General features: G+C 27.8%; 1 long non-coding RNA gene across 1 annotated transcript; it reads right to left on the bottom strand.

Moving 5' to 3' along the window:
* Positions 1-2,025: 2,025 nt before the first annotated feature.
* On the bottom strand, positions 2,026-4,083 carry LOC145965833 (uncharacterized). The gene is made up of 4 exons (XR_014436829.1): positions 4,023-4,083; positions 3,258-3,472; positions 2,234-2,556; positions 2,026-2,140 (listed from the first exon to the last, which is right to left on the bottom strand). It is a non-coding gene; the product is annotated as an uncharacterized LOC145965833 (long non-coding RNA).
* Between the last annotated feature and the right edge of the window lie 5,013 nt (positions 4,084-9,096).

The following is a 9,096-nucleotide window of genomic DNA, read 5'->3' as shown; positions in this document are numbered from 1 at the left end:
TGGGTTTTATATAAGCCTAATTTCTTATTATTTTTCGATTGAATGTCATTATAGAGTTTACACATTTATTTAATTTTAACATGTAAAGTTAAACTATTTTAAAACTTATAGAATTCGAAATTTTAGAATAGTATAAAATTTTATCATTAAAGCTATATTGTTTGACCTATACATGTTGTAAATATATAAATATTATATTAAAAAATCTGAATAAATATGTAATAATAAATAATAGTCTGATTAAATATATATGTATATTTATTTATTTATGAAAATACGTATAATATATTATATTACATATATACTTTTAATAAACTATATGTGTATACAACAAAAATAAATGTCTATCTTTGGCTGAACTATACGTGTATATTACGTATATATATATTTAATAAAATATATAATAAACTATATGCATACATAATACAAAAATAAAGTGTCTATCTTCGACTGAACTATATAAAATAATAAAATAATAGATACGACAAAATAAAATAATGACAAAATAATAATTACGAATATATGTATAAAAAAAGGACATTGCACATGTTAGATAATTTTTATTTATCCGAATCCTTTTCTTCATTTTTTTGCCTTAGTATTCGTATAGAAGCTTGCGCAAGCCACTTGGATACATATTCCCCAAATTCGTTTTCCGTTATTTCTTTATATAATATACGAACAGCTTCTGAAATATATCCAAATATTTAACATATGTTTTAAATATTAATCAAAGTATATTTAGAGTTCTAAATAAAATAATATGTGTAAATAACTCGTAAACAGTACATGTAGAGAAAATATCAGAGGGAGTCGATTGTGTATCTTGAAATGAGGTAAAAATTACAAAAGAAAATTCACTAGAATATTTACGATTTCATTTGTTGAAATCTAGTAAATCTGTTCACTTTTGTAATTTTTACTTCGTTTCAAGATGCACAATCGATATATATAACAATACATAATATTATAATATTAAAGTGCTTTTTGATTATTTTAAAGTCAACTTTGATGATTTTTTTTCCAATATAAATAAATTCCTCAAGTTATTTTGCATATAAAAGAATTGAGGTAACAAATAATTTTAATCTTTACATTAATATAGCTATCTTATGTTTCTCTCAAAATCTCAAAAGTTTAATTTTAATAATCGTTTCTTTTAACGACTGTTTACGAATTATTGATGTGAATATTATTTTATTCGGAATTCTTGTATTTATGTTTTGATGTTTATATATGTCATCATCAGCTATATCTCGTTTATTTTTTTATATTTTTCAACAAAAAATTTTAATTATCAACTTTTATAAAAAAGAATATAAACTTCAAATATGTGTTCTGAACAGTATACTTTTTATTAAAATTAAATCGGGTTTTTTAGAAAAAATGTCCAAAAAAGCATATATTTTTAACTTTCCTAAATAGCCTTTAAGAATAAAATTAAAAAATACTTGCGTATAATCACTCTTGAAAGTCTTAAATCTTTGAAACACTGTTTATTTCTCTTTCCATTCCAACTGAAATGTGTAACTAAATTATCCGTTATTGCCTTTTTCAATATATTTCGTATCATACTATGAGCACTATTTTCACCAACAAGTTGAAAGATCTTAAGCTGAAATAAATTGCCACATTGATAAATACTACTTACAAAGAGAGATATTCCATAATAAAATTTGATAACTTTTGTATACATACTACATCTTCCTTAAATCTCATCTCTTGCAATTGTTCTTCAAACAATGTTAATTCTGATAATGTGCATATTGGGAATTGTATGTTGTTTTCTTGTATAATGGAAGATTAATTTTGATATTGTATTTTTTCTTGAAATATTTCTAATTTATTTTCAATAGTATCCAATTTGTATAACATTCTGTTTAATTTTCCTAACATTAATTTCTTAAATTCTGTCATAAATTAATATTATTTAATTAATAGTTAGAGATATCATATTGTGTTTACTATTATATATATCATGCAATAAATATATTGTTGTGTATTTTTACATATGAAATATATAAAGAATTATAAATATTTTAAAACTTATACCATGAGTATAGATTTTCTTTTTCTTTATGTAAAGTAGAATTTTTTACAAAAGGCACATTATCTGTAACAGTTTCGTTAGCACTAATATCTGGAAGATAATTGAAAAGTAAGTATTAGTATTTTCTCTTGAATATCGATAATATAAGATAATGTTAATAAATTGTAACTATATAATGATCACCGTTTCTGTTTTCTGCATTAAACGATGTGTTTTCACATAATATATTTCTTGTAAGTTGTCTAGATGTATTCTGTAGCTCTTTGTCGGATGACACAAAATTTTGTTTCTGTGGAAGAGAGCAGGCAGAATTTTTTCTCGTGTAACATTATTTTCTTTATATAAATATAAATCTTCTACAGAGAAAGAAGAAGACATATATTTTTTAGCTTTCAAACGCCTTCTCTTCTTTTCTTTTTCTTTTAATTCGTTTGACGATATATTTGTTTCAATATTTGATGTATCTTCTGCTAAAATTAATTTTTGCTTACCCTCTTCATAAGTATCTAAATAATTTAAAGAATAAAAGTGTTAAAAAATATAAAAGTTACTAATAATATAAATACATAAAAAATTTGTTTTATGTTATTTAAATACAATAGAACAATAAGGCTTTAGATAATATAAGATACAATTAAAACGGACAAATGAGAGCCGGGTGCGCTGGTTGGAAGACGTGAGTTAAAAAATTTTTATTGAAAAAAGAAACAAGTGTTGTTGCTTCTCTGCGCTCCAACTACAGCGCGTTGGTTCTTATGTCATTTTCTTTTTAATTTTTTGATTACTTAAGCCAAATCTCTAATTATTAAAAAATTTTTATAAACTTCTTGTTCGATGTAATATATTTATTTTAATCTGCATACATTTCGGTCCTTGGATTGGACCATTTTCATGTAAAATTAAAAATTAAGAGAAATTAAAAGCTGAGCGTGTCGAACGAGCCGCAATTGTCGGATGATTACTAATGAATCATCAGTACGATTCGCTCAACATGCTCAGCCTTTAATTTGTCGTCATTTATAATTTTGCACTTAAGATGGTCCAATTCCAAGGACCGAAAGGTCTACAGATTAAAATAAATATGTTACATCGAATAAAATGTTTATAAAAATTTTTTAACTGACGTCTTCTATCCAGCGCATCCGACTCTCCCTTGTTAGTTTTAGCTTTATCTCTCTCTCTCTTTTACTTTATATTATTTACTTACTTGCAATGCCAAAAACTTTCTTTACTGGTAGTACCTTTCAATCTGACTTTGCTCTTGGCATCTCTCTTGTTATGATTGCTTTATTAATACGAAATTTTGTCTTGAAATGACTAGGCCAAATACTTGATAATGTATCTGCGTTGAACCATGTGGCAGGTATTAACCGCAGACCATCATTAAATTCCGCAATAATATATTTCTCGTTATCCATTCTTCTACCGCACAATGTACGAAATTATATAGAAATTATATTTTATATCTTATTATAGAAATATATATATTATATTACGCACAAAATTATGTTTATTATTATTAAGTGGGAAAATAGCAAAAGTATTTTTTGTATCATTCCCATATGGAATTTTCCATGCCTTACACAAAACATCCGTAAATGGCCAAGAATAAAGGTTATTATTACATACTGTCATCACTTTAATATTAAAATCGCTGGATTGGCATGGTAGTTTATATAAATTTTTTACATAATTTAATTTTGTACCAATAAGGCAAATTTCTTTATCCTTTTTTTGTATAATATTCAGAATTAAAATGCAAGTACCATTTCTTAGTAGACAGCAATTATTAGAAGAACTTCTACAATTAATAGTAAATTTTCCATTCGATATTATGAGATACTGACAAAGAGATTCAACGTCAACATTATTAGGTACTGGACCATTTTTGTGCAAATTTTTACATGAATATGTTTTATTATTATTATCATGTTCTGCAAATAAGGAATTACAATTTTCAATCTCATTATACCTTCTAATCAATTGTTGTAATGGCTTTTCATTTTTTCGTAATCGTCTCTTTATAAATGTCATATAATTCTCCAAACGAAATACACTAAAATTATCAAGTGAACCATACAGTCTTACGTCAGAACATATATATGTAAAAGATTATGTACATTATGTGATATATAATGTTTACCGTATAATATTTCAAATGATTCAACAAAATGATGAAGTAAAGCTTCTGCAAAATTTATTAATTCTTCTTGACATAAATTTACGACGCGTAAGAATTGTTATAGCTGCATGTAACGTGAGGAAATGAATATATATTTTTTCTTGTAATATATTTCTCAATACAACAGGATCTGTATATAATAAAAAATTTCTGAATTCTGTAGCTTTCCATTGCTTAACATCTCTTATTGATCTGGGTCTTCTAACAAAATCAATCGGTGTAGTATTCCTGAGTAAAATCAGTAAATGTGATATTTTATTAATATATCTTGCACTTAAACGTACAGAAAGTAGACCTTTCATCCAAAGTAGTATCATTTTTTTCATAACTCCTAAACATATCAAGTGCATATAATTTAATGGAGTATTAGTTAAAGGTAGAAATTTGGGAACATTATTTAAAATAGAAAAACTAACTTGAAAATCTTTATAAGCATTAATTGCAAATAACACATTTGTTCTTAAAGAATATTTTTTTTTTATATGGAAAGCAGATTCTACCATTTACATATTTGCCTTTAATTAAACATTTAGTACAACTATTAAACCCGGTATGACCTTTTATACATAATACAAAAGATTTAGCAGGTGCATCGCATATTAAAGCATATAATGAAATTATAATTACGTTTCCATTATAAATATAACCATTATTAATTAAATCAATTAAATCGTTAACTAAAAGTTGTAGAAAAACATTAGAATTACTAGGTTTTTTATATCCAAAATATGCACTAATAAGATATACTGTCATATTTACAGTATTTGAGCATAAAATAGTCCAAAAGGATGCTTGTGATGATTTTGCTAGTGGCACACCGTCAATATTTATTATTAAGTTAAGACATTTATCATTATTTTTTAATAATAGCATCTTTTTAATAATATTGTGCAAGCCAAAATAAAAGTATTCCCCTTCATCTACTTTTAATATATTCGTTTGTCTTGGAGTTTGTAATAAAGTTTCGTGTATCTAAAGGTATGTTATAAGATACATGTTGACTCAAAATTTTCAACAATGCATTGCATTATGGGGAATATTATATGATACAACCCATGCAGCTATATCATTTCTTAATTTATTTTCATTGTTATCATCATTCTCATCTATTTCTTTTATAGACTTTGTTGTGGTTCTTGTTAGTTTTATATAATGTCTAAAGCCGTTATGCCTTATTATTATGTCTTCAATACGCGAACAGTCCGAAGTAGTGATAGAAGATTCAAGCACGTCGTTTATGCTTCGTTCACATCGACCACATCCATGCTTCTCCGACGGTCCGTCTTTCGGTCGTCTCTTATGACGTCTTCTTACTGTGGTGTCGTGTGCACAGTCGTGCCGTGTGCATGCTATGTGCTATGTCGCCTCTGCACGCTATCGTGCGAGCAATCGCTCTTGGTTGCGCAGTTCGTCAATCAGTAGCGTAGTGCTTAGCGCCTGTCAAAGGGCGCAATATACCCAACAGACTTGATTTTCAGTTATAGAATTAATTAGAAAATCATCACAGTTATTATTGTTCTTTTGAATATTATAATCATAAAACTTGTCACAATCTCCTGAAGTTGTAGTATCAATATGTACTGTGTTATTACTATGTGCATTGCAAATATCGACCTTAGCAGCAGTTTTATTATGTACATCTAAATGAAAAGTATGTTTAGAAAAAGTGTTGACAGTATGATAATCTAAAATTGGTTCTGAATAGCCAGCGAGATCTATTTCTGTATTATTAGTAATAATCCGTCTACTATGACGTTTGGAAACAAATCTTTTGTGTGCGTTATACATATTTCTTAAGAAGTATAATAATTAATTATTATGAATATATCATACACTGAAACAAAATGTATTTCATTAATATTTGAAGAATATTCACAAAGGCTATACACCCAGTAAGCAAAATGTTAGCAGGTTGGCAGCAGATTGGCAGTAAATTCGATCAGAATCCCACACCAGAATCATAGCCATCTGTGTCCGCATTAAGCTTTTGTTTTGGTGACAGTCTGTAAAACATAACCTGTCAACAAACTGTTCGGCAGAAACCGAGCAGGATCTGCGCGATGCAATTTGATGTTAGATTGCCAGCAGAAACCGAGCAGAATCTGCGCATGCAACCTGATGGCAAATTGACAGCAGAAACTGCACAAGATTTGCGCTTACTTTTATTAATATTATATAAATGCAACAAAATTGATTATTACAAGTGCTAAATAAGAATATTATTGGCAAGTTAATTACAATTTTCTTCTAAAATGACATATATGTCATATGTTATATCGTAATATATGTTAATGTAATATATGTTATATCGTAGTTATATCTCATATAGCGAAGGACTAATTAAATTAAATTAAATTAATAAAGTAAATGATAAAAGTAAATGTAACTTGTAAAACTGGAGATGTAATTTATTTAGAATTAAATTCTTGCTTTATGCCTCAAATAGGCAGTACATGAATAATTTACCATTTATCATATTGATTCCAATCAGTTTAATATTCTGAATTTCATCTGCTTGTATCAGATATCAGAAATTAAAGTGATAGAAATTAAAATGATAATTACTATATTTTTAGTATTTTATTCATATTCGCGACTTTATATATATTTCTGACAGAAATTAGATTACGAGAAAGTACAGCTCACGTAGCGGTAAGTGAAGGAACTATCGAATCATGCAAACTCTGTTCCGTTTCTGCCGTCAATCTGCTATCAGAGATTGTGTGCGCAGATCCTGCTCGATTTTTGTTATTAATTTGCTATCAAATTGCGCCTCACAGATCCTGTTAAATTTCTGCTATAAATTTGCCGTCAGTTATATCTGCAGGCTTTACTCGATTTCTGCCGATAATTTGACATCAAATTTCATTGCGCAGATCCTGCTTGGTTTCTGCCGACAATCTGTTGTCAAATTGCGTCGCACAGATCCTGTTCAATTTCTGCCATCAATCTGCCATCAGTTATATCAGCAGGCTCTACTCGATATCTGCCGAGAATTTGATATCAAACTGTGTTGCGCAGATCTTGCTCGATTTCTGCAACCAATCTGCTATGATAATTTTAAACAAATCCTGTTCAGTTTCTGCTATCAAATTATGTCAGCAGGTTTTGTAACATTTCTGCTGACATTCTGTTATCATTATTTGATATAACAAATTTTTTATACAATCTGCAATCTTACTGTCGACAAAAATTTGTAGCAGAAATTGACAAAATCTGTTTGAACAGACTTTGCTGACTGGGCACATGTAGCTCTCTAAAATAATTATATGTATACAGGGTGACCCATTTTAACTTAGGCAGCCAAATAACTCGAAAAATAAGCAAGATAGAGAAAAATGTTTTAGACAAAAGTTGTATGGTTTCGAGGGGGCCATAAGATGGTATCATTGGTTTGACCTTGAAGAGTCATTTGAAGGTCACGTGAAGGTCACTTCAATTTTTTTAAATGGAATACCCTATATATTTTTGTACATTCTTGTAGCTTATTTCGAGAGCTTTCCAAAACACTATAATTAAGTACCTTTCCGTTAAGTACTTTTTGAGTTATGATGCTTGAAATAATTTCTTAATTTTACATAAACCGTAAAATATCTTGTAAAATATTCATTTTTCGATTATCTTACCTTAATACTTTTATGTACAAAATAATGAGAGGAATCAATTGGTGTAAAGAAAACACATAGTTGTTTTTAAGAAAAAATATGGAATTGTTAATTGCAAATTACATATTTTTTCTTCGAAACAACTATGTGTTTTCTTTACACCAATTGATTCCTCTCATTATTTTGTACATAAAACTATTAAGGTAAGGTAATCGAAAAATGAATATTTTACAAGATATTTTACGGTTTATGTAAAATTAAGAAATTATTTCAAGCCTCATAACTCAAAAAGTACTTAACGAAAATGTACTTAATTATAGTGTTTTGGAAAGCTCTCGAGATGAGCTACAAGAATGTACAAAAATATATAGGATGTTCCATTTAAAAAAATTGAAGTGACCTTCACGTGACCTTCAAATGACTCTTCAAGGTCAAACCAATGATACCATCTTATGGCCCCCTCGAAACCATACAACTTTTGTCTAAAACATTTTTCTCTATCTTGCTTATTTTTCGAGTTATTTGGCTGCCTAAGTTAAAATGGGTCACCCTGTATATATATATATATATATATATATATATATATATATATATATACACAGTATATACAGTATATATATATATATATATATACAGGGTGTTTCATTTTAATCCGACCAGTCGAATATCTCGAAAACCAAGCCCGGGAGAGAAAAATATTTCAGACAAAAGTTGTTTGGTTTCGAGGGGGCCATAAGATGGTATCATTGGTTTGACCTTGAAGAGTCATTTGAAGGTCACGTGAAGGTCACTTCAATTTTTTTAAATGGAACACCCTATATATTTTTGCACACTCTTGTAGCTTATCTCGAGAGCTTTCCAAAACACTATAATTAAGTACCTTTTCGTTAAGTACTTTTTGAGTTATGAGGGTTGAAATAATTTCTTAATTTTACATAAACCGTAAAATATCTTGTAAAATATTCACTTTTCGATTATCTTACCTTAATACTTTTATATACAAAATAATGAGAGGAATCAATTGGTGTAAAAAAAACACATAGTTGTTTTTAAGAAAAAATATGGAATTGTTAATTGCAAATTACATATTTTTTCTTCAAAACAACTATGTGTTTTCTTTACACCAATTGATTCCTCTCATTATTTTGTACGTAAAAGTATTAAGGTAAGATAATCGAAAAATGAATATTTTACTAGATATTTTACGGTTTATGTAGAATTAAGAAATTATTTCAAGCCTCATAACTCAAAAAGTACTT

Source organism: Camponotus vicinus, unplaced genomic scaffold, assembly GCF_025532165.1.
Source record: "Camponotus vicinus isolate PSW18456_S1 unplaced genomic scaffold, iyCamVici1.0 SCAF_14, whole genome shotgun sequence".
Classification (NCBI taxonomy): domain Eukaryota; kingdom Metazoa; phylum Arthropoda; class Insecta; order Hymenoptera; family Formicidae; genus Camponotus; species Camponotus vicinus.
The sequence above is the reverse complement of the archived record's forward strand: the minus strand, read 5'-3'. Positions and strand labels throughout refer to the sequence as shown.